This window comes from Vulpes lagopus, chromosome 1 (assembly GCF_018345385.1).
Source record: "Vulpes lagopus strain Blue_001 chromosome 1, ASM1834538v1, whole genome shotgun sequence".
In the NCBI taxonomy this organism is placed as follows: domain Eukaryota; kingdom Metazoa; phylum Chordata; class Mammalia; order Carnivora; family Canidae; genus Vulpes; species Vulpes lagopus.
In genome coordinates, this window is record NC_054824.1 from 53,072,663 (window position 1) to 53,100,059 (window position 27,397).

At 41.9% G+C, this 27,397-nt stretch overlaps 1 protein-coding gene across 3 annotated transcripts in view; it reads right to left on the minus strand.

Moving 5' to 3' along the window:
* PAQR8 (progestin and adipoQ receptor family member 8) overlaps positions 1-27,397 on the minus strand; it is an 89,001-nt gene that overhangs the window by 27,019 nt on the left and 34,585 nt on the right. The window contains exon 1 of one of the 3 annotated variants that reach the window (XM_041762355.1): positions 11,890-12,027. The exons of 1 other annotated variant lie outside the window; for it this stretch is intronic. The gene's annotated coding sequence lies outside the window, so the exon portion shown is untranslated. Of the gene's footprint in view, positions 1-11,583; positions 11,798-11,889; positions 12,028-27,397 lie in introns of those variants that run through there. One more of the 3 variants, XM_041762350.1, reaches the window with a different exon arrangement.

Genomic DNA, 27,397 nt, shown 5'->3' on the forward strand with positions numbered 1-27,397 from the left:
TTAGGCAACTTGTAAGACCGCCACTTACACCTTGGGTGACCCTGGGCAAGTAATTTAATCTCCTTGTGCCTCATTGTCTCCATCTATAAAATAAGAATATAATAGTACCTGACTAATAAATTTAATTGTTGTGAATTTTAAAGAACTATAATGAAAGAGTCCTTATCTTTTAGAATTTCATTATCTTTTCCTTTCTCCAAACACCCAACTACCCAATCTTTTCACCATCAAACCTACTTTAAATTATTATTCATTTCCTATGCTTTGAAAGTTTACAAAACCAACTACATCCAATAAATATTCATTATCCCCTATATTTTAGTTAGATACACAAGTCAGGGTTTGAGTCAGCTTTAGATGAGCTGATGATTGGCTCCAAACTAAGTTGCCATCACCCCAGCCCACGGCAAAGCACTTCCAAGCTTTAAGGGCCTGAGCAGCACACATATATGCAGTTTTGCAGGTGTATGAGATAATGAAAAAAATGCCCAATGTATACCTCCACCACCACCTCTACCCCTACCTCTCACCCCCTACCACCAGAGTCTATGCCTCCAATACGTTCAGGAAACCGCATATATAAATTCAGAGTCAGTTCCAGAAACTTCCAGTTCCTGGAATCCCTTAGATAGGGTGATGAGCTGGATGGACAGGAAAACCCACCCTGGACCAATTCCAGGCTAGATATACACTCTAAGGGAGTCCTTAAGTAAACTCACACTCATCCAATCCATGCCCTCTTACAAACAAGGAATCATCCACCCCAGCTCTGACATTTACTAACTATAATGGCCTTGGGCTAGCCATTTCATCTTTGTTTTCTCCTTTGTAAACTGGGATTATCTCCCTTCCAAGGCTGTTTTAGGGATTAGAGATAATGTAAACAAACTGCATTGCACGATGCCTGACACAGGTAATTCCTCAGTACAGTAGCTACTTTATGTTGCTCTATGCCTGTGTGTATGCGTGGGTGTATTATTATGCACCCATATCCTTTGGAATTTGGTTTGTATTTTAGGCCCAGTGGTTCCCCAGGCCATGAGACATACCGAGGCCACATAATTATAGTTTAATATTTTCTGTCTCTTTCATTTGACAAAATTTTGATGCAGCTGCATTCAGTCTCCTCCACAGAGCTAATGTATAGGTAACTATATTACTGTCATCAATACCTACATGTCCTCTCCTGCTTGATTCGCTTTTTTCCTTCCATAAACATCTTGTGACAATATCTTTTATTTGAAAATATTATAAAAAGTAAAAAGGAGAAAAATGTGGTACAAGTCTAGCAAGGCCATTCTTATTACTATTGTGAAGTGTTTGCTAAATGTCCATGTCCACTATATATATATACTGTGTAAAGTCAATGGATGAGATGAATATTAATAATAAAGCCAGAACTCCATTAGCAAAGACTTCAGTAATGATCCAGTAGCAATCCAGGCTTCTCTAGGGAAGTTTGGGGCTAATCGGAAATCTTTATTTTATTTTTAACCTTACCTAAAACCAGCAATCTCTTTCCCCTCCTCCTGAGTTATTTTTCTTCATAACATTTTTCACTACCTAAAAGAATATATTTCCTGATTTTGTTTATTGTCTGTCTCCCCACAAGAGAATATATGTTACATGAAAGGGATCTTGATCATGTCTGTATCTCTAACAACTATAATAATGCCAACCACAGAGTAGGCCCTTGAAAAATATTTTGTAATTATTTCATTATCATTTCCTTTCTCCAAACACCCAACTACAAAAACGCATCTATCTAGATGCGTCTATATGCGTCTAGATGCGTCTATATGCAATCCTGCCATATGTTTTCCTCACATAGCTGACCACTGCGACCCACTGCAGAAGACAGGGTATAAACACCTAAGCACAGAGTGTATGAAGTGGTACCATGTGAGGTGAAGAAAAATGAAGCAGAATGAAGTGATTCCCTTAGGGCCTTATGTACACCGCATAAAGGTATCATTCTGATTTTTGGCCTTGTGCTATTGGTTAAGCTTTCCCCCATCAGAAATACCTACCTCTGTAACCTAACCTAACCTAAATGTTACCTCTCTTCAAGATCTCACTTAGGTTGTTTCTCCTGAATTATACTGACTTTAAGAGCTCACAGTGGCTCTGCCCTTTGCTATCCAGTGCTTTACAGCCCTGTGCTTAACTATAAGCAGTTTAAGGTTTTCTTTCTTTCTTATATGAGGAAAAAACTGTTTCTTCAAATGTTTTACTAACTATATTACAGGTTCCTTAAGCACAAAATCATGTTTTATCTTTCTCTTAAATCCTTCAAAGTAATTAGCACAGTGTTGGGCACTTATTGTGTCGTCAAAACCCTATACATGAACTGACAGATTTCCAATTTGAATCCCACCTCTGCTACTCTGGCATGATTTCATTTACTTCCCCAAGTATATGTTTTCTTTTTTTCCCTCATCCTTCCAAGTGCTCCTCTATCATAATGATTCTCCAGTTGCAAAAATCTAAAATATTACCATCTTAGATAAGACAAAATTGTTGAGGACCCTGAGAGCAGCAAGTCAGAAGGTGCCATTACATTCTGAGTTGTAAGCCATAAACAACAAAGTCATCATCATTCAGAATGTTTTAAGGGGGGGGGGGAGGGAGAAAAACGCAAGAAATACCTATAGCACCTCATGAATTAACCTGAACCCTTCACCAAGCCAAGATCTGATGAATCATTTTCTACCTGAAATGCTGCCCAGTTTCAATGACATTCCTGCAGGTTTACCTGAACCTGCCTGGGTGACATTCTAGTACCACAGCCAATTCCGACCACGGCATCTGTGTATGTAGGAAACTAACTTCATGTTCTGAAGTCCTCAGGGCTCCTGGCAGCTCGAGAGAACAATAGCAGCGTCTTTATTTTGTTTAAGTGCAGGAATAAAAAAAAACTAAGCTGGAACTCTTGGAATGAATTCTTTGGACAGACTTGAATAGACTATGGAGAATATAAATTTTCTAATTCAAGAGCCAATACACTTGATATGCATTGATTTTACATCATCCTCCCTTTTCGTCCTTTTTTTTTTTTTAATTCCTTACCAATCCTCTGCAGAGTCTAAAAGAAAAATGAGAAGGTAGTTTTCACCAACAGAAGGTTTATTTCTCACAAAAGTATGATCTATAAGCCATATTCAGCAAGTGTTTTAATTCGTCTTCAATTGGTTGGAGTAGGTGCAGCCCTCCTCCAGTTTTACACCTGTAGACTTATCTTTGACCTCTTGGGTATCCTCTTAGACTCCAAGAGCAGGTGTTAAGGATAAAGTAAATACAGGGGATCCCTGGGTGGCGCAGCGGTTTGGCACCTGCCTTTGGCCCAGGGCGCGATCCTGGAGACCCGGGATCGAATCCCACGTCGGGCTCCCGGTGCATGGAGCCTGCTTCTCCCTTCCCTCTGCCTATGTCTCTGCCTCTCTCTCTCTCTCTCTCTCTCTCTCTCTCTGTGTGTGTGACTATCATAAATAAATAAAAAATTAAAAAAAAAGGATAAAGTAAATACAGAGTTTGAAGCCACTGATGAAAAGCAACAAATTCTCTATTCCTTGAGAATAGAAACATGTTTTCTTCTCTGCTTTTCTTAATCTTGGATTGCATCACCCTGGAAGGATAAATGTCACTGCCCTTAATGTTAGCTACATCTCAAGACCAACAAAAAAGTCTTAACATCAGCAACCTTTGCTTTGAACCTCAAATCCTAGGAGTTGGGAACTGGTTAAACTCAGACATCAGCTCAGCCTGGGGATCCTTGGTACTTCTCTGGGTATACTCATCTCAAAATTTTGACATCTCCAATTATCTCTACTATATATTAACATTCATTGTAATTATGATTAATTTACTCACTCAACAAATTTTCTTCTTATATAGTATTGAATCCTCTTCACGTAAGAAAATACTTTATTGACTGTCTAGATGGCTTGGAAGCTTGTACCCTCCTGGACATGCAGAGAAGGAAATTCTTCCTGAAGCCCCAGGCTTAACTCAACCTGATCATCCAACCCCATTGACTTACAACAGAGAGCAGCAGTTCCCCACTTCTGCAGAAGTGTGGTTTCTCAATGTCACATGGGATAATATGAAGTCTAATTCTTCCACTCTAAGCTTATCAGGAGGTAACCAACCAGCCCTCTCCTATTTACACTTGACCTGAACTTTGCATTGCTCTGGTCATTTTACCCCCGTGTAAAGGTATTAGAAAGACACAATAAATACTCCCTCCTCCTCAATCTTTAAAGGGGAAGGTCATCTCTAAAACTTACCTGCAAACTGCATCCTCCATTCGGGCAGGGACAGCATTTTTTGCTCATCATTCTATCTCTACTGTTTAGCATGGTCCTTAGTATTTGATGAATGAATGAATGAATGAATGAGTGCATGCATGAACAAGATGTCTTTGGGTTCCAGACCACTGAGAAATCCATCAAGATCTCACTCCAGGGTTAGTGTTCAGGTTCCTTTGCAGCCAGGACTACCAAAGCCCCATCATGAAATTTCAGCAATCATGGCACTGAGCATCATCAACAGTCTGAACAAGGATCCATAAAGTAGCTCAGGTGGCAGAGAAGGCTTTCCTCACTTCATCACTGTGGGTGTAGACTTCTAGCCACATGCACAAGGAAAGCTGAGCGGAAGCTACAAGTACTAGACTGAGTGTTTTGTTCCCCCAAGTTCCATTTATGTGGAAGCCCTAACCTCCCATGTGATGACTGATATTTGAATGTGGGGCCTTTAGGAAGTAATTAGGTTTAGATGAGGTCATTAGGACTCGGTCTCCATGATAAGATTAGTGTCCTTACAAGTAGAGGAAAAGAACTCTTGCCCTTGGGCTCTCTTTCTTTCTCTCTCTCTCTCTCCCCCCCCTGCCATGGGAACACACAGCAAGAAGGCAGCCATCTGTGAATCAGGAAGAAGGAGGGCCCTCACTAGGAACTGAGTCTGCTGCACCTGGATCTTGGGCTTCCTAGTTTCCAGAACTGTGAGAAATAAACTTTTGGTGTTTAAGCCACCCAGCCTATGGTATTTTGTTATGGCAACTTGAGCAGACTAAGAGATAGAGCCATTTCTCTGTTATTTAAACAATCCCTAGAGGCTGGAATCTAGAAGTTAGAGAAATGGCAACAAACCAGTACTGAGGCAATAAAGAGCACACATAAAGAGTGTGGGTTTGCTGTCAGGGCTCAGTTCTGCTCCTTGGGCAGGTCACAACCTGTATCTTCATCTGTGCAATGGGGCTAATCATAGTACCTATCTCATAGGATTGTTTTGAGAATTAAATGAAGTAACACAAACACATTTCTTGACACTAGCAAGTGCTAGTCAACAGTTATTATTTTTACAATGTTGAAGCCGACTCATGCTCTAGTTGTATCTTTCTCCTAGGGTCTCCTAATCAGAAGAAGCAGTGAGATGTGGTGGACTGAGCCCTGTAGCAGTCATCAGAAGCCCTGAAAGTTTGAGTCCCTGTTTTAGACATTTTCTCATTGTGATTTTGACAAATGGCTTACCCTCACCAACCCCAAGTTTCCTTCATCTGTTAAAAAAAAAAAAATATGATGATATCTGTTCTCTAGGCCTCCACTGGACGGTTGCAAAAGTTGTATTTGACAAGAAACATAAAAGCATTTTGAAATCTGTCCAGCAGGTGCTCACACAGGAATATTGAGAGAGGTAAATTTGTCAATATTCTAAAACAATGTTTTTCAAACTTTTTGACTGAAACCCATTAAAAGAAACATTTTACATTGCAAACAAACATCCATTGCTAAAACAAAAGCTTAACAAAATAATTCTTATGTTATTTTGATATTTTTAATTAGACTCTCTTTCTTTCCCTTCCCTCTTCCCTCCCTTGTTTTCTTTCTTTCTTTCTTTCTTTCTTTCTTTCTTTCTTTCTTTCTTTCTTTCTTTCTTTTTCTTTTTCTTTCTTTCTTTCTTTCTTTCTCTTTCTTTCTTTCTTTCTCTCTTTCTTTCTTTCTTTCTTTCTTTCTTCCTCTTTCTTTTCTTTCTTTCTTTCTTCCTTTTTCTTTTCTTTCTTTCTTTCTTTCTTTCTTTCTTTCTTTCTTTCTTTCTTTCTTTCTTTCTTTCTTTCAATGCAGACCATTAATTTCATAAGGCATGGTCCTAACTTTCAGCTCTCACTAGGCATCATAATAATTTCAAAAATCTGATGTTTATGCCCTACCTGTTGAAATTCTCAATCAATGGTTTGTGGTGGGATGGAGGCATCAGCATTCTTAAGAAATCCCCAGTTGATTTTACTGTACAACACAACTAATGGTTTCTAGCTCACAGCTTAAAAAACCACTGTTTTATTTACATCCTGGTCTGCTAAATACTCTCTGCACCCAGAATGGCTGCCCCACCCCCACCCTGTGGAGGCTTCCTTGCTTACAGTGAGCTCATTACTCACTCAGTGGCTCCAGTGTGCAGGAGGAAAAACACAGAAAGGCAAGAAGATCAAAACAGAGCCTGGGCTTTATGGGAGGTCTCCTATCTCCTTCCAGATGGCTGGTAACTCCACACAGAGCAAAAATGAGTGGACTTAGATGATTCCTTAAAAAGCAAAGGGACCCCTACAAGAACTTGTTGCTTGAATAGAAGAGGCTAAGGAAAATAAAGGGAAACTGCCAGACCTTGCTCATAGCCTGCTAATGCAGCAGAGAAAGCTTTGACCAGGCATATACAAGGGTCTGAGTAGATCCTGAACATGAGCTCAGTTGAGGGGAGTTTCCCAGCTTGGCTACCTCCTTCCTTGTTTAGCCCAGATGTAACAGAAAAGGCCTCCACCCACAGTGAGCCTTTCCTCTACACAGGGGAGGTGTGCGGGACTGACTGTCCTGTTCATTTGGTTAGAGTTATCCTTAGCCTATACTTAGCTGCCCAGCAGAACCAGGGCAGAACCTGGGCCAGAATGCAGAAGGAACCACGGGGACCAGAGACCATAAGTTTGTGTCTCTGCCCTACACTTGGACACATAGATGGGATCAGGAAGCCTGGACTGGTTCTGTATACAATGGATTAAATAACCAAAGCTGTCTGTTTGAAGTCTAGTCTCTAGATTTACAAAACAGATGTAATACTAAGAGTTACCATTTACTGGGCACCTTCTGTATACTAAGCACTTTATATACATTATCTCATTTAATTCCACAATATCTATCTCTTCAGACACGAGTTTTACAAAATCTCAGGTTTAAAGAACTTGCCCAGGGATATGCTAGGATGCTAACGCAGGTTGATGCCCACTCCAGATCCCATGCTCCAGTCCAGAGTTTCTTTCTTAGCACTACTAATGTTTCAGTTGGTCATTCTTCGTTTTGAGGGCTGTCCTCTGCATTACACTGTGCTTAGCAGCATCTTTGGCCAGTAACATCCCTCTCCCCTCCAGCTGTGATTATAAAAAATGTCTCCAGACATTATCAGATATGCAGAGTGGGGGAGGGGACCATTAGAGTAGAACCTTTACTCTGATCTAAACCACCTTGCTGTCTTGTTTCCTGGTACTTTATAAATACATCAACCACTACTCAGAAGACAGACAGAGCTGGAACCAAACACTACTATGGAGGTGATAATTAGAACACTCTAGAACAGTACTGTACAACTATAATACCACCTTATGCTATAGTTATATATCACTTACAATTCACTAAGACTTTTATAGCCATTATCTCCTTTCACGGCATATGACTGCACAGCAGGATCTAATTCTGAAAGAGTTAATTCACTTCAAAAATATGAACACTGTTAAGAGATCCATATATTTAACCTTCTCTAAGAAATTGAGGGAAAAGAACATGTAGTGAAATCCACATTAATCCTTAGTCCCATAAGCCATTAGGAGAAAAAACTTTTGCTACCGCATGGTCCTAAGGGAACACCTTATGTGAACTCTTAGAGGACAGATCTGTTTCGACCTTTATCTTCTGCACACACCTGCCTAAAACAGACAACTCTCACTGAATGTTGAACATTTCATGAAACATGTATTTCATAGTAACCCTTAACTATCTGATTGATTAAAACTAAGATAAAATTCTTTTCCCAAAAAATAGGGAGGAAGACAAACCATGAGAGACTCCTAACTCTGGGAAACAAACAAAGGGTTGCAGAAGGGGAGGAAGGTGAGGGGATGGGGTAACTGGGTGACAGGCACTGAGCAAGGCACTTGATGGGATAAACAATGGGTGTTATATGTTGGCAAATTGAATTTAAATTTAAAAATAAAAAATAAAATTGTAAAAAACAATCTTTTCCCACATTTTTATATCTCCCTAATTTATATTTAAACAAAAATCACAGAATCAGAAAAAAATTAATGTCAATATTTATGAAAGAGCCGAGACCTTAGTGCCAAGTTATTCTTCCATTTAATTTAACAAAGCAGATTGAAATTTAAGTTTAACTAATACAAATGTGCACCAGAATCATCCCTTTTAATAGAGGCCCACAGAATGGTACCTATTACATTAGAATAGTAATTCACCAATCAAGGAAAATAATTATAGGAGGAGCTTTTAAAGTTTTTACTTCAGATTTTCACCAAACTGTTATACCTAACGTACAAAAAAAGTAAGAATGTTGGTTTTTTAAAAAATCTAAACTCAAAAAAAGCAGGTAGCAATGGTTTTTAAGGTTACTTTAAAAACTCTTGAGAAGCTAGGAGAGTAAAAACAAAATGTTCCCATTCACGTATTCATTTGCAAAGCCCAGCAAAATTACCTGGGAAATGGTAAATTTATACATGGCTTCAAAGGAATCTTAGTATAAAACTATCAATAAACAATATTAATAACAAAGATAGCTAGACTCTCTTGAGCACTTATGTGTTGGGCACTGGACCCAGTGTTTTACATGCAGAAATCTCATCATAACCTCCTGGGGTGCACACTCATTAGCATCTTCATTTTAAGGTAAGAAAACTAAGGGTGAAAGAGATGAAATCACTTGCCCAAGATCACAGCTAGATCAAGATTCAAGCCCTGGGTGTATGAAGCTTCATGTTATAGAACCTTAAAAAAATTGATAATTTAGGGAATAAATGGAAAAAGGATATGTTAATTTTTCACATTGTGTGCCCTGGAGTCCCAAAACTGAAATGGATTTGCAGAACTCACTCTCCTCTCCTTACTTCTATATAGATCCCTTTCACATAAAAGCTCAAGTACCAGGCATTAACTACATGTGAGGTAGGTGACCCTCTGGGTACCATATTTGTGTGCATGAGAAAACAACTCTTTGTTTGTTTTGTCTTCTGTAAAAATGCAGTGATAGGACCTGCCTGGTAAAGAATACGTTGAAAGAGAAAAGAAAGGCTTATTTTCTCTAGCCCAATAGCCATAAAGTATAACAAGGGGTGACAGGACCAGTTTTTTTACACACATATGAGAGCATATATACCCCAATAAAGGTTGTAATTCAAAACAATTACTTTCCTATCCTAAACACATTCACATACCTGTACTGGATGCCCCTTCTAAGTCCACCAGTCAGTCCTTCAAAAGGACTTTCATTACTTTAATAGGCATACTTCCTATTACAACCTCAATTCCTCACCTCAAAAACCAGAGTTGGTCCCACTTGCTATTTGGCTGTTTCCCAACTAAGGAAGGTTTGCCATCATGGAGGCAATTCAGTAAATGTGTTACAAATTCTGAAGGCAACTGCAAGGTAGGAACTCTAAAATTATGCTCAGCAATGACAGCATGACTAGAATCAGGCCACAGCTTGCCAAGATGAGTCTTCTGAAGGGGAGAAATATTCATCTGAATGTATAAAGACTGGCATATTTATTTTAACATTTGGATAAAGAATAGAAAGAATCAGCTAGCTATGTCCAAGTAAATAAATATGCTGTGCAATAATGATAATGCAGATTTTGGTGCAAGGTTCTGACCACCCTCTTAATGAGAAAAAAAAAGCCTGTCCTGAAATGATACTTGTAAAGTGAATAAATCACTTTTCCATTAACTTGGATAATTATTGAAGAGATTTCCTTCTCATGAAGAAAAAAAAAAAAAGAGTCCCAACATAAGCTAGTTGCCAAAATAGCCCTTGGTCCTCCCAGGAAGCTTAAATCTTAGTATATGTCATAATATGAACCTATATCTATAGCACAGAAGAAAAGGAGTGGGGATCATCTCTTTCCTCCTGCCCCTCAAAGCCCAGGATACGTCCGTGGATAAATGAACTGAATAGGATTCCTGTCCACCCCACCCCACCCCATCATCCTGAATTAGCTGTTATGTGAAATAATTAAACTAATTACTATACAAAACTAACCATATGGATAAGTTATTATACAATGTCAATATTATTTAGCTAACTGAAGAGAGACAGAGACCCAAAACAAACAACAGGGGAAAAAAAAAAAAAACAAAATGTACCGGTCATTTGTTTATCTTTAGACACACATTTGGACACCCCATTCACTGAGGTCCTAAGCAGCCTAGTGTCCTGCCAGGTGACCTTGGTGAAGCAGCTCAGGGCTGGGTACAGACTGTGAGCACATCTTAAGAGCTAGAGTGCAGGTAAGGGCAGCCCACCTTCCAGGCAGGTAACTTCCTACTAACTTCAGTAAAGGAAGCCCTCCCCAACACACACAATCCCAAACTGTACAATATTTCTCATGTCTACTCGGCTGCGGAATGCAGTGCGTTTGTGGGCAGTGTGTGTTCCTGCGTGTGCGCGCGCGTGCACGCCCCCCCCCCCCCCCCCCCCCCGCCTGCTGATTTCCCTCCAGTTTTTACTCAGAAACAGCTTCTCCCAGAGTATAGGGGAATGGGGAGCAAGTGCCACCCGTGGATCTAAGAATTAAATGCACCTTTATTATGAGTTGTGCCCAAGGCGCACACACAGGTAGAGCTGCTCTGCAGATCTGAAATCTCACTCCTTAACGACTCTTGGAAGCCCCGCCTGTGCTCAGTGGGTCCCTGGGCAAGACGCCTTCTAACCCAGCTTGGAAACGGGAGGTGCGGCCAAGGCCCCGTCCGGGCCGGCGGATCTGCCCCGGCGCGTCCCGCCCCAGGTCCCACACGGATGCCCGGGAAGCCGGCGCCCCCGCGCGGGTCAGCGACGTGCGCCCCTCCCCGGTCCCTCCCGCCCCCCGGCGGCGGTGGCCCGGCCCTGCTCGCCCGAGCGAACGCCGTCTCGAGGCTTCCATGACCCGGTTCCGCCGAGAGGGCGCGTCCCCTAGGCCGAGACGCTCCGCGAGCCCTGCCTGCCCCCCCCCCCGGGCACCTCCGATGCCCGCCGCGCCGTCCCTTCCCCCGAGCCCCGGTGCCCCGCCACTCGGCCCTGGGCCCCCGCACAACTCCGCTTCCCGCGCCCCTTCCCCGACAGCCCCCCTCCATCCTTCTCCCCGAGGAGCCCCGACCTCTCCGGGGCCCCCCTCCCCCCCGGCCGCCCCGGGCTTCCTCCCCTCCGCCCGGGGAGGGCGCCCCCAGAAGGCCGACAGGACGCCCCGGTTCCGGCAGCGAAGCTCTCCCGCGTGGCGGTGCTGAGCCCCCTCGGTGCTCCAGGCTCGGGCCCCGGAGTCCCGCACGTCTGGATCCTGACCTGCAGCCTCGGGCCCCAGGGCTCGGGCTCTGGGACTCCCCAACCCCGGGGCACTGACCCGGGCCCCCGCGCTCGGCTCCTGCTCGTCGCGATTCTGGACGCCCTCGGGGTCGGGCGGGGGTCGGGGCCGGGGCCGGGGTCGGGGCCGGGGCCGGGGTCGGGGCGCCCCACCCTCTGGAGGCTGACCTGCCCGCCCCCTCCACCCGCCCCGCCCCGCCCCGCCCCGCCCCGCCGTACGCGAGCCTGGGGCTCCCCATCCGCACGGTCCCGACCTCTCGCCCGGCCGGCGCGGCTCCCCCGACTCACCGCAGGGGCGGCGGCTGAGCCCGCGAGCGAGCCCAGCCCAGCCCAGCCCGGCCGGCCCGGCCCGCACTCCGGCTCGGGTCCCGGCTCCCAGCTTCCCTCCCGCAGGCGGCGGCGACTGCGGCGGGCGCAGCTCCGGGGAGCGGCCCGGGGGCGGGGACCGCCCGGCTCCGCCCCTTCCCGGCCGGGGGCGGGGGGGGGGGAGCAGACCCGCGCGCCCCCCGCGGCCCGCGACGCCGCCTCGCCCCGAGGACGTCGAGGACCCGGTCCCTTCCCCCGGGGTCAGGCCGCACAGTCCCCTTTCAGCTGGGACTCGAGAGGTGCAGAGGACTCGTTACAGAGGGACAGAGAGACGCGTTAACTGCTGTCCTGTCGGTTCGAAGAACCCACTCCAGGGGCCCGTTTCTGATGGGATTTTTGCTTTCTTGTTTTGTTTTGTTTTTTGGGAAGGTGTTTTTGGAGGACGGTGAGGGCAGCGACAACAAACTTCATCTTCCATCCCAAGAGCGATTCACATGCTGGCCTCTCCACCACCCGCGTCTGCACCTTCAGGGCCATCCTGCCTGTGAGATCATGTTGTAGCACACCCAGGAGGGCCCTGGCAGACACACATTTTCACACCCCTGAGATACACCCGTGAAGTTCTCTCCTGTGACTTAAGCACCACACAAACACACCTCTTGCACTGTCATGCTAGGAACCCACGTCCATACCCCTATATGCTCAATCCACAGCTCCCTAGCCAGTCGGCAGTATCCGTGACCTACATCCACAGGGCGACAGGGCAGGAGGTGAAATTCCACATGTAGACCCAGACCTGCCACCCTTGCCCGTAATTTCTGGACCTTTTACCAGGATAACAATACACTTAAGATGTAAGAGCATCAATTAACAAATCAAATTGGCTTTGCTATTAAAAAGCAGTCTCCATTATCTGGAAAAAAGAAAAACCGATCAGATCCTGAGAACATGGCCTGAGCCGGTGCTCCTGCAGGAGATTCATTTGATTTATGTTATTGCTTTTCTGAGACACTGAGGCCTAACTCTGGTTTGGTGATACCTGGCAATTTGCCATTATACCACCCTGCTGAACAACAACACCTCACTTTTGTACTGTGTTTTCACTTTTCAAAACATTTTAAAATCCATTATTGTCTTTATCTTCAGCAAAACAACATGAAGCAAAGATAGGTTTTCCAACAGAAGTTATTTGAATTTCATAAATGGAAGACTTAATAGATCCAGCAGTTCAGTGACCAGGTTTGAAGCAGAGTCAGGACTAGGAAAGAGTAAGGGGCCTGGTCTTCAGGTCCACTGCTCTTCCCACAGAATCACAGGCCCAACACACATAGATACTGGTGGAAATGTCACAGTAGGCCCTTGGCAGATTTGCCCTCTCCATCTCTGCTTTACCTCAAAGATGTCAGGGAATTCTCTATTCGCAAAAATGAAACCGCTCAATATTAACAGGCATTTATTTTTCATCCAAAGATCATAAATGTACAGCAAAGCTGATTGACAGGGGATAAACAGTCCTTTTTTCACCCTCTCTCTGCCACTCTAAAAACAAAATTACAGGTCAGCAAATATGAAGGCCCAACCACAGGCTCAGTCTAACTGAAGTGAGCTATCAGTGAGAGCTGATGAGTCTGTGAGATGCATGCTGATTATGCTTGCAGCTTTTCTTCTCCCCTGAGACTCCCTCCACCTGGAGCATAGAGAAGGGTTCTCTTGTCTTAAAAGAAGACCAACAAGTCCTTTAAGGCTTTCTCAGTGTCACAGCAAGAAAATGGTAAATGTTCCTTTCCTATGAACCTTTATCTAGGGAGCAGGCATCAAAGTGCAGCATGAAGTGTAACGGGTGTCAGGCATTTTTATCTGTGGGCAGAGGGTTCTGTTTACAAGCGTTGCCATCCAGAGCCACTAGATAAAAGACATGGTTCCTCATTCATCTTGCCTCTTTTTCTTTTAAGTGTGGTAAAATGCTCATAAATGTTACCATCTTAACCTTTTGAAAAAAAACTTTTAATTGTGGTAACATAAACATAATATAAAATTTGCAACCTTAACCATTTTTCAAATGTACAGCTCAGTAGTGTTAAGTACAGCCACAACCTTCATGCCTTTTAAAACTACTTGGATCTTACACTAGCTTCTTCCATTTTTTTACTCAGAGGTGATGGCTCACTGATGGCTCACTTCAGTTTGGGCAGTACAAGTGACATCTTTGGTAATTCTGGAAAAAAGAGTCCAAAAGTGACCTTACTATTTTTGAGTTAATAAAAGCCTTCTGGATTTTTCATAAAGGATAGTAAGGATGGCCTTTAGTACATAGAAATTCACAGCCAACCTCCCTCCATGTAATACTTTCATCTGGCAACAAAATTTAGACTTTTGGTTTTTCCAGAAGCTGAAAATAGGCAAGATCTGGGATATTACAGAATTTCCTCTAAAAGAGAATGCTAAACTGCTAACCCAATCAACATTCTATCAGACGCATTTCCCGTTCAGATTGCCCTTGAGAGCCACAGATGCAGCCAATATACAGTGTAATTAAAAAATAAATATGCAAGATTAAGGAGCTACTTTTGTACCAAACTCTTAACAAAATAATTTGGTCCATTTTATGTTGTATACATACCACACTGACACTGTTTTTCTATTGCTTTCACAGTGTGTTTATAAAGCATTGTTTTCCAAGAAGCTCCAAGTGCATGCGATGACATCGTATCACTAAACTTCTTACATTTTATGTGAAGTAGGAAAGGGGTAGGAACTGTTAGCCTTACAGTGACATGAAGAAATGAAAGTACGGTATAGTTAAAACATCTGTTGGAACATCTATTCTGGTTTATACTGGTCTACCCTGAAAGACCTACTCCTGAAAACTCATACAAGAGAGTGTTGTTTAAAAACACTAGTTATTTTTATTTTCTTTTTACATCTTATGGGCAAACAGAGGGCCATGAGTGTTTTCACTATCTTGGCAGAGAAAAGGAGAAGCACTTTGCACTGTGGACCACTATCCTATACCATACACAAAAAATTACTCAAAAAGAAACTAAACTACTAAAAGAAAACATAGGCAGTAAGCTCCCTAATATGGTTCTTGGCAATGTTTTTTGGATCTGACTTCAAAGGCAATGGCAACAAAAGCAAAAATAAACCAATGGGACTAGATCAAACTAAAAAGCTTCTGCAAGGCAAAGGAAACCATCAACAAAATAAAAAAGCAGCCTACAGAATGGGAGAAGATATTTGCAAATGATATATCCAATAAGGGGTTAATATCCAAACAACATACAACTCAGTAACAACAACATCCAAGCCCCAGATGGTCCAATTTAAAAATGGGATTTAAAAATGTGAAGATCTGAATAGGCATTTTTCCACAGAAGACATGTAGATGGCAAACAGGCACACGAAAAGATTTACTAATCATCAGGGAAATGCAAATTCAAATTCACAATGAGATATCATGTCATACCTGTCAGAATGGCTATTACCAAAAAGATAAGAAGTGGGATCCCTGGGTGGCGCAGCGGTTTGGCGCCTGCCTTTGGCCCAGGGCGCGATCCTGGAGACCCCGGATCGAATCCCACGTCAGGCTCCTGGTGCATGGAGCCTGCTTCTCCCTCTGCCTGTGTCTCTGCCTCTCTCTCTCTCTCTCTCTCTCTCTCTCTCTCTCTCTGTGACTATCATAAAAAAAAAAAGATAAGAAGTAAGAAATGTTGGTGAGGATGTAGAGAAAAGGGAATGCTCTTGTGCTGCTGGTAAGAATGTAAATTGGTGCAGCCAGTATGGAAAACAGTATGGAATTTCCTGAGAAAACAAGAAATATAACTGCCCCGTGGTCCAGCAATTCCACTTCTGGGTATTTCTTCAAAGAAAATGAAAATACTCATTAGGAAAGACATATGTGTTCCTATATGTTCATTTGCAGCGTTATTCACAATAGCCAGGATGTGGAAACAACTGAAGTGCCCATTGATGGATGAATGTATAAAGAAGATGTGATATATATATATATATATATATATATATATATATATATATATATATAAAACAGAATACTACTCAGCCATAACAAAGAATGAAATCTTGCCATTTGTGACAATATGGATGGATCCTGAGGGTATTATGCTAAGTGAGGTAAGTCAGGCAGAGAAAGACAAATAGTGTAGGATTTCACATATAAGTGGAATCTAAAAAACAAAACAAATGAACAAACGAGCAAAAACTCAAAGGTGTAGAGAACAGATTGGTGGTTGCCAAAGGGGAAATGGGTTTGGAAATGGGTGAAATGTGAGAAGGGGTCCCAGGGGTACAGACTTCTAATCATAAAATAAGTAAGTCATGGGGATGTAATGAACAGCATGGTGACTATGGCCAATAATATTATATTGAATATCATGTAACTTTATATGGTGATAGAGGAAACCAGACTTATTGTGGTGATAATTTTGCAAACTATACAAATATTGAATCATTGTGTTGAATACCTGAAATTAATATAATATTTTACATCAATTATACTTTAATAAAAAAAAGTATGGGCTTGAAAGTCAGACCAAGACCATCTTGAGTCTGAGCCCCATTACCATCACTTAGAGTCTTTGGTACTGTACTTCAGTACTGTAAAATGGAAATAAAAATTGTACCTGCTTCATAAATTTATTGCTAGGATTAAGTGAAACAACATACATTAAACACTCATCATTGTACTTATCACATAATGAGGGCTTGATAAGTGTAGATAAAAAAGCAATGGCTTCATGTAAATGGTTCTTTATAGGATCCTTGTTCTAATACTTCCTATTTGATGAGAAGATATACTTATTCCAGAGGACTGCATAGGAGTAATTTGGAGAAACTTGAATATCTCTATTTTTAACACTGAAGTCAAACCTATCCATTCCTTAATATTCCATCATCAGACAGACATCCATACTTAGCTTGTGTGCTTGCTTGCTTTCTTCCTTCTTCCTCCCTTCCTTCAGCAGGCACCACACCCAGCATGGAGCCCAACACAGGGCTTGAACTCATGACCCTGGAATCAAGACCTGAGCTGAGATCAAGTGTTGAACACTTACCAGAATTTCTCAGGAAATTTTTTTTTTAAGCTTTCACAATTTTTATTAAATCCTAATCTAATATAACAGTATCTGATTTTTTTATAGACATCATCCCATGGTGAACAAGTTTAATAAGTGAAAGCAAATCAGACAACACCCAGGTGCCCCCACACTCAGCTTTTCTATTTAGACCCACTGCCAGGTGGAGAAACAACCATGGTACTAATTTCACACACAGAATTCTAACGAGCTGTGGTTGGATCAAGTTAAAAATTAAAATAAGAATAATGGTTTTCCTGTATTGTGTGTCTATATTATCTTATTTAATAGTGGAATGGTAGGGGTTCATTAATTTGATTTCATCTGGAGTGGTTTATCCCTGTCTGTCCCTAGAATATTTCTTAATGATAACAATCAATTAACAATTCAGGGAGCAAACCAATGAACACATATAGACAAGAGAGACAAAATGCAGCAATTGCTCCTGGGCATGTGTGAGGTTGTGTCGCCTTGCATTTGACTTCCCACTCTGTTGCAACTTGTGCCTGGCTGAAGAGCTTCAGATGGGAAAGTGCAAGGAGCATGATAAAATGAGCAACCAGTTACCCTTTATATAATCAATAATACAATATAAATTCCTACATTCCAATAAGGTTTGATGTGTATAAGTGTTAATTTTAACATTTGTTCTAAGACTTGAATTTAGAAAATACAGTTTATAATTTGATCATAATAATCTAATGGCAAATAAGAGTGTGGATATTAAAATATGAGGCCTTTACTTATTCTTTAGAAGAATGAAAAGACTCAGAGTTAATCACCCAGTTGCTCCCCTCTTGAAAGGTCCTAACAATTATGTTTCTTCCCTTCACTTTGCTCCTGATTCTTAGTCATTATATTAAGGGGGAGGGAGGAAGATGGGGGCAATCCCTAACCCAGGGGAAAATCAGAGGAATTGAACTTCAAGGACTGAAGTCAAGGGATGCCTGGATGGCTCAGTGGTTGAGCATCTGCCTTTGGCTCAGGGTGTGATCCTGGGATCTGGGATTGAGTCCCACACGGGCTCTTCCTGGGGAGCCTGCTTCTCCCTCTGCTTATATCTCTGCCTTTCTCTGTGTGTGTCTCTAATGGATAAGTAAGTATAATCTTTAAAAAAAAACTGAAGCCAAAAATTTGGAGGGGTAAACATTTTTTAGTCTGCTCAACTCCAATTCAATCTGAACTGTGTTCTTTTTAAAAAATTTTTTATTTAAATTCAATTAACCTATAATGTATTATTGGTTTCAGAGGTAGAGGTCAGTGATCCATTAGCCTTATATAACACCCACTGCACATGACATCATGTGCCCTCCTTAATGTCCATCACCCAGTTATCCCATCCCCTGCCCTCCCCTCTAGCCAACTATGTTCTAAAGGGAGATTAGGACATTTCTCAGCTTTAGGACTAGAGAAAGAGCCATGAGAAGTCACTCAGGATGGAAAACAGGCTTGTATAAAAACCTCTGCCTTTGCCACGTCTCCCACTGGTGTGTTGCAGGGGGAAGTATACAACCCCTTCTAGCTCATTTCTTTCTATTATCTGTCATGTAAGTCAGGTTGATGAGCAAAGGCACAGACCATCCTCTGTTAAACAGTGGTGGGGTAGGGCCAGAATCCCTTACTGTGGCAGAATGTTCCATCCATTGCCTTTTAGTTCATGTTTATCTAAAAGAGACTTATCCTGGCTCTCAGTTCTTTTTTTTTTTCTCTCTCAGTTCTTTTAAAGAGCACGGAAGGATGAAAATGGCAATCTTGGACAACATGACTAACAATTGCATTATTGATGCTTGCTTCTGACTTGGTTTCAGGGTTTTAATGATTTTAAAAAGGAAAAAAAAAAATCAGTGCAACAATTAATCAGTTTAAGCCGGCTCATGTTCACTGAGTCTGTCTTTACTGCATAGGGGTGAGCTAGGGATCCAGAACTGGCCCATTCATTTGGCCATCTAGAGATCTAGAGCTATACCCAAAGATATGTATAAGGGAGAAAAGAGGAGATCTAGGTTTATACTCAAGCCCAGACCTCAGGAGTAGAGTAGACAAACTGGAGTCTTCTCTAGTTCATGTATATACCTCTCTGAATAAGCCCAGTGACCTGAATGTTGAGCCAGGCTTAAAGTTATAAGTTTGGTCAAAAGTGACCTTTAGTCTAATGAGACAAAGCATCTTGATTGGGCTGACCTCTCTTACATCATTACATCATTTTGTAATTCCCTGTCTTTTTTTTTTTGGCTTCTTCACTAGACTGTAAGCTCTTAGGCAGCAAGGTTTGTGGACATGTCATTTGCTGCCACACCCATAAATCTAGCCCATAGTATGTGCTGGAAAAAAAAAATCACCCAATAAGTGAATGAATAATGTGAATGCTCTGCATATTTGGAATCCAGTTAGCCCAGGAGTCCATGATCACTTACTCTAGATCCCTTAGAGGATGGTAGAATAATCTAGAAATGGACTAGAAAAGAACATGGCCCAGGGATGGGAACAATGAGGACAAGAAAAAGAAACTGAGGAGAAGCATGTTTTCCCATTTGGAGAGAGAAGGAAAAAGAATGAGCCAGGGTAATTCTGGGTCCCCAGCAGGACATGCTACAGAAATAGACCACTCCAGTTTTTTAAATCAAACTGGATTGAACTGAAGTAAACGGAGTTGCAGGAATTCATCCTATGGAGGGGACATCTTGAAGAGTTCAAACTAAAGTAAAATTCTTGGGGTCTGGCTCAGTAGCTACAGCATATGTCTGGCTCAGTAGCTAGAGCATATGTCTGGCTCAGTAGGTAGAGCATATGACTCTTGATCTTGGGGTTATAAGTTCAAGCCCCACGTTGGGCATAGAGATTACTTAAAAATCTTAAAAAAAAAAAACCATAAAGTAAAATTCTCCCCCTCCTTTATTCTCCCTCCCAATTAAATTAAATTTCTCTGGTTACTCTTCCCACTAGACTATGACTCTCCAGCCCTGAAGATATCCAGGGATGAACCTGGAAGCCACTCTAGGCATAGAGATATAACTTTATTGGGTCTTTCTCCCCAAATGTTCCTGAGAGTCTTCAAGAATTACCTAACAGCCTGTGTATTTTGACCAGAATCTTAGAATCCTGTTAATGCCAATGGGAAGTTTCAGCAGGAATCACATAGGGCAAATAGTCTCTGGGGTAAAATATGATATCTGAGTCCTGACCAAATTGACTAGGGTCCATGCATGAGATGGAATACTGTACAGTCTTCAAAAATCATGCAGACCGCATGGCATACAGAAACTTGCAGTCTGCAGTTCTGTGATTCAGTAAAACAGCAAGTTATGTAGTGTGATCCAACTTTATAATAAAGACATATATGGGGGCACCTGGCTGGCTCAGTTGGTGGAACATGTGACTCTTGATCTCAGGGTTGTGAGTTTGAGCCCCACATTGGGTGTAGAGGTTACTTAAAAATAAAATCTAAAATAAAATAAAATAAAATCTAAAAGAGAGAGAGAGAGAGAAAGAGAGATGCACCACAAGAAAAAAAAAATAAAGAATGAAAAGAAAAAGAAAGTTGTACACTCATAATGGTGATTTCTCAATGGTGATATTCCAGGAGAAAATTTTTAAAAATAATTTCCAACATTTTTCAAAATATCCTTAATTAAATACAAACATAAACTGATGGCTGTTGTTCATTGTTCTGCACCTAAGTTTAATTCTAATGGAATATAATTAGTTGTAGATTACAGTAGGACAAAAATGAAATGAAGTTAATTGGGACATGTTGGTGCTTCTGAAATCATAACAACAAATGAGTATTCTTATTCTCTTTTTAAAATAGGTATTAAAAGAGGTAACTTGCTCAAGGCAATCATAAACTGTGTCAGAGTCACTCCATCATCAGTGGTACTGGGGAAGCGGGTGACAGGGAGGTCAAAATGAACATGCTTAGATTCCAAGAACCCAAGGTTCTTGGAGGGGACACTGAGTGCAAAAGGCAATGTGTCCCATCTCTTAACAGCCACTAATAGGCATGACTGGCTCCTTTGGCCAGCTCCTTTGGATGTAAACAGTTTCTCTTCCTGCCATGCTCCTCTTTAATGGTGCATTTGACATCTCTTGTCCCCTCTATTAAATCAGGGCTGGAAGAGAATGGTGCTAGCTGATCCAATTTTATGGAGATTGAGTCCAGTAAACTTTGCAACAAGATGAGGCCTGGCTGCTTTAAGTCTCTCTCTCTCTCTCTTCTCTCTTCCTCTTTAGACAGATCCAATTAGCCCTGATCCCTCTACATTTTTGACAAGGGGGTCAGCAAATCGTTTAGGGCAGGAGGGAAATACCTTATTTGGATGCTATGAGGACACTAAATAAGATTTAGTCTGGAGACAAAGGGACATGTGCCTATTATCCAATATGCAGTAGTCTGTTATTAATTCTTTCATCTATTCAGAAAATATTTATTGAAGACTGCCTTGCCTCCGTGCTAAGAGCACTCTGCTAAGACCTAAGGATAAAGAGATAAATTTGATGCAATCCCCATCCTCCCATCTAGCAGAGAAAATATTTATACAAATAATTATGAAACACTGTGGCAAGGGTGGTTAACAGAGGGATATGGGATGATTTTCCCTGTATGAAAAAACAGGGGAGGAGCACCTAGCTCCCTTAGTCATCTAGCTTTTTAGTGTTGGGAGGGTCAGGAAAAGCTCAAGGTAAGTCATGAAGGATGAGGTCTAATAAGCAGACAAGAGGAGAGGGAAACATTCTGGCCTGAGGGAACAGCAGGGACAAGCTGAGAGGCACACAACAGCACCACACTAGCAAGGGATGACAAGGGCACATATGCATGCAACCCCTGCTTATAGCCTTCAACGAGGATGGAAGAGACGGTACAGTCCATAACCTAATAGTTTTACTGTCATTTAATCAATCACACACATGGAATACTAAAGAAAGTAAAAACAGCCCTTTACTTTGGGTTCAAGTGGCATGTTCCAGAACATATAAAATCCTCAGGGGAAGAGATATTCCGGAGCAGCTCCTCTTACCTCACCAGTTCCTCTAACTAGCACCAAGACTTAGTATCAACATTCGCAGTGGCCATGTGATCTGTACCCGGAGTAAGTAAGGACAGGAGGGTTATTTCTCCCCTTTGGACTCTCTTCCTCCTCTCTTCAGTCCTCTTTTTTTTTTTTTTTTAAGATTTATTTATTTATTCATGAGAGAGAGAGAGAGAGAGGCAGAGACACAGGCAGAGGGAGAAGCAGGCTCCATGCAGGAAGCCCGATGTGTGACTCGATCCCGGGACTCCAGGATCATGCTCTGGGCCGAAGGCAGGCGCTAAACCACTGAGCCACTTTAGCCCTCTTTCTTTGGTACATTTAAATAGTTTCATTCTCCCCATGCCCTGCTCTACCCAGCATCCCACCTCTTCTGGTTCTTAGTCTTGGGAAGGTTGTCAGTCACTCCATCCACTTCTGTTGCTGGACTGGGTCAGGGGCTTCAAATCAAGTGAGTGGTGGATAGAGCCCAAGAATTGGCCTCAGGGTCAAATATCTGAAAGATCTTCAGACATTTCTTGTGGCCTCATTTATCCATTTGCTAGCAAAGCATTTATAAATTGTTATATTAAGCCTGTCAACTTCTCTGCTTTGGGGGGCAGTCTCAGCTTGGCAATGTGTAGACCACGGGGTTTGGGAAAGTTGGAGAAAGAAAATCCATCGTACTCCATGAGAGGGGCCACGTCAAGGAGTGAGACTGGAGAAGGAAGCAGGGGTCACATGATAAAGGGCTATGCATGTCCTGGGAAGGACCTTGAACTACACAATGATTCTCCACCAGAGTCAGGGTTGGGGGGCAAACCCCCTTCATGTCATCAATCTCTCTGCTATCATGGGCTCCTGTTGTGGTGGGAGCATGGTATGGCCCCCAGGTGTGTTGGGTCACTACAGTAGATAAGCAATTATCAACAAGGAAATTATATGAGATATTTTCTTTTTGAAAGATCTTTCTGGAGGCAATGTAAGAGAAGGAATTGAGACTGGTGAGGCTGGAGGCATGAGAAACTGGGACAATGAGACTGTTAGGAAGCAGTTGCAGTTATGTAGGCATGAGCTGCTGAGGGCTTGAAGGAAGACAAGAGTATTGTGGTTGAAGAGCAAACACCAGATTTAAGAAGTATTTAAAAGGTGGTTAATTGGAGGTAGGAGGTTGGATCCCAGGAGCTGTGTGCTTGCATACAGATACACATCCCTATATTTCCCAGGTATTATTTCTCATCTCACTGTGTTGCGATTCTTGATTAAATAGTCTTCCCAGGTCCTCTGCAAAGGTTAAACCCATGTACATCTTGTTCCCAGCACACAGAACCATGCCTGATACATAACAGGTCTTTAAAAACATTCACTGAAAGGATAAATAAGCAAATGAATGAATGACATAAAGAATGGCCCACACGTGGATGGATTAAATGACTGGATGGTTAGGGGAGCTATCAACTAAAGGAGGAAATACAGGAGGAAAATGAGAGCCAGTTCCAGAACTGTAATTTTATTCTCCTTATGTTGGGTTTGAGGTGCCTGTGAGATCTTTGGGGAAGATGTTCAACTGCAATGGGAGCCCAAAGAAGGGTTCTAGTCTGGCATTGTAAATTAGGTGGTTGTCAGTGAATAGATAGACATTCACAGCATAGATATAGGAAGGATAAGTATACAGAGGGAAGCAAAAGGGGCTAAGAACAAAAAAGTTCTTTCTAACCAGAAGGCTGGTGGATTTTTTGTTTGTTTGTTTGTTTGTTTTTCTTATTGTTTGTGTTTTTATTAAGATATAATTCACAGGGCACTGGGGTGGCTCAGTTAGTTAAGTGTCTAACTCTTGGTTTTGGCTCAGGTCATGCATGATCTCAGGGTCATGAGATCAAGAGCCCTGTTTTGAGCTCCATGCTGTGCTCAGTGGGAAGTCTGCTGGAGATTCTCTCCCTCTCCCCTCCTCCCACTTGCCCACATGTGCTCTCTCTCTTTCTCTTTTTCTAAAATAAATAAATAAAATCCTTTTTTATAAATAAAAATCTTATACATAAAAAGTATATAATTCACATACCATACATTTCAGCATTTTAAAGTGTGCATTTAAGTAGCTTTTAGTGTATTCACAATGTTGTACAACCATCACCACTATCTAATTCCAGAACATTTTTATCATCCTCAAAAGAAACCCCATCTTTATTAGCTATCACATCCCATTCCCTGTTCCCTCCAGCTTCTGGCAACCACAAATTATCTTTCTGTTTCCATGGATTTGGTTATCCCAGATATTTTATGTAAATGGAGTCATCTAATATGTGGCTTTCATGTCTGGCTTCTTTCAGTTAGCATAATGTTTTCAAGGTTCCTCTATGATGTAGCATGTATCAGCACTCCATTCAGAGGACTGTTTAATCTTTGCTAAAGATTAAGCACCATTCCCATCTTTGCATTCCCATCTTTGATTTGTAAGGCTCTCTCAGACCTTTTGAGTATATTCCTCAAAGTTGAAATGGTAAGTCCCTTCATTAATCTACTGAATTTCCTGAAAGGAGCCATAAAAAGCATCCTCAGCTACTCCCTGAAGGCATCCCTGACTTCTCTAGCTCACAAGGATGTCTTCTTTTTCTGACTCCCAGGGCACACACTGTGTGCACTATGCAATTAAATGCCTGGTTCTATAAATTTTCCATCTTCCTTCTCAAATCAGAGTGAAAACTTCTGGGGACAGAGGGTAGGGAGTGTCCTGTGCTATATTTTTCTTCTATTGTTTGCAACACTTAATACAGCATTCTATGGAATTATTCCTACAATCAAATAGAAACCAAAATAACACTTACATTATTCCTCTAATTGCTAAAATGTTTCCAGGGACACTATTAATTTTTAAAATGGATTTGACTTTTTTTTCTCAGACTCTAATAGACCGCTCTTATGACTGTCCAGTTCATGATTATTTCCCATTCTCTAGAAACTGGTTCTCTTCTGTCCCCATCCCAGGTTGATATCCATCTAGCATGCCCTTATCCAGCTATAGTGATTCTTCATGGCTGATGTTCATTCTCAGTGGTTGATGCTTATCCCATAGTAACTGTTAAATATTTTCAATACCACTTCTGTGCTACCATTTACACTGTAGCCACAATGGTATACAGCAGGGTCCCCTCTGCCCCCCACTGCAACATGACTATGTCACTTAGTTAGATAGGCCAGGAAAAGCCACCTGACCCAAACTTTGCCAATTAGTCCCCTTCATAAAGAATTCGGATTTGGTTCATTCTTAATCTATGTGATGTTTTGACCAACAAAAAAAGTAAATTCAGGAGATATTGGCAGCATGCAAACTGAAAAACTATACAAAGCCAGTTAGAGAAATGAAAGAAAAAGAAAAACACAGTGAGGGAGTCCTTCCTACAGAGAGGAGCCTGCAAAAGATGGATCTAGAGTCTTAATGCTATCCAAACCCTTGATTTTAACTCATCCTTATAGGCTGACTATATCTCTGCCCTTGAGTTCCATTAAAAGTCTATGTATCTTTGTGTGTTAATTTATTATTCAACATTCTTGTTGAAAAGAACCAGAAAGGAGAAGAGCTACTTTTGTTTCATTCTTTTCCCCTTGCTCCTTATTTCACCAGCTCCCAACCCCTTCCATGCAGACTGACGGTTCAGCTGGTTTGCACCTTTTTGGCTGTAGTGGGTATTAAATATTTTGTATCATATTGCTTCTCAAATCCTCATCTCTAAACCCTCACATACCCTATCTTGCATATTCCTGCTGGCACAATGGGATGAAAGATCAGAATCAGATTTTGTTTGAGTCAAAGGAAATCTACTAATGTGCCATTCCTTGCATACTACAGTTTCCAACAAATGTCTCTTTTTAATTTTACCTAGTTCCAGTGACTTTGTTATTGATAACAAAGAGTTCTAACTGAGAATGCTTTTATTTTTAATTTTTAAAAATATTTATTAAAAATTTGTTTAAAGATTTATTTATTTTAGAGAGAAGAGGTGGGGGGAGGAGGAGAGGGAGAGAATCGTCAAGGAGATTCCCCACTGAGGGCAGAGCCATCATAGGGCTTGATCCCATGACCCTGAAATCATGACCTGAGCCAAAATCAAGAGTTGAATACTTAACCCTCAGGACCCTGAGATCATGACGTGAGCTGAAATCAAGAGTGGGGCGCTTAACTGACTGAGCTACCTGAGTCTCCCAACTATTTTAAATATAAACATTATTTTTTTAAAAATGGAGTTAGAAGAGACTTTAGAAATCATTCTAGGGAATCCCTGGGTGACTCAGCGGTTTAGCCCTGCCTTCAGCCCAGGGCCTGATCCTGGAGACCTGGAATCAAGTTCCACGCCGGGCTCCCCGCATGGAGCCTGCTTCTTCCTCTGCCTGTGTCTCTGCCCCTCTCTCTCTCTATGTCTATCATGAATAAATAAATAAAATCTTAAAAAAAAAAAAGAAATCACTCTATCATTTGACAGATGAAAAAACAGATTCAGAAAGCCAGAGAACTTGTCTGGCATCACACTGATATGTGAGACTGGAGACTGTAGATCCCAATTGTATTCACTTGGGTGTCTTTCCCTTCAACTACTCCCTCTCCTTCTCTGCTTCACACCCCTGGCATCATGCATCATTTAATGGCAGAAGAAATTACAGTAATCAGTGCTTGTGTTACTTGCCCTGATAACTGCCACTGATAAGGAGAGTACAACTGCATTTTGGAGGGGTGTGGGCCACTTTGAAACTATCAACGATCCTGGTTGACCTGCTAGATCTTGACTGTGGCTGACAAACAGAAATTGATGCATACCATATGGTGGTTTAATTCAGTAATTACCAAATAAAGACAACTCTTAACTGCCTAGCACACATTAAGAGGATTTTCTGCTCTTTGTTTTGATACTGCAAGCTCTCTGACCACCCCCACCTGACAGCACCACCATATCATAACACATTCTCTTCTCCTTAGTATTACCACTTCCACTTTTTTGCATCCTCTGTCCTAGTCTACACTTGGCAAAGAAAAGTGAGGAAACCTAGAATATCTCAAATAATCAAAGATGTCCTGTATCACTGGTTGTGAAATAGTTCTTTGATTGGCCAAATCCCAGCCAGGCTGCAGGCAGCATGTGTTGCCTGGCACAGCAAAATGTCTCACGTCTAGCCAGATGCTTTGAGCAAGCCAAGGTGAAACATGATCAGAGTCTGTAGATACTCTGCATGTCTGCCAAGATGGAGTACCTTTCATCTTAGGGCATGAAACACCAAGCTGGATGGACTCAGAGGTTTAGTCCATGCTCCAAGGTAACAATCTGTCTTTTGACCCCACTTCTGTCACTGTTTTCAGTACAGCTGCAGATACATCATTTAAATCTTCTCCATTTCCATTTGTTT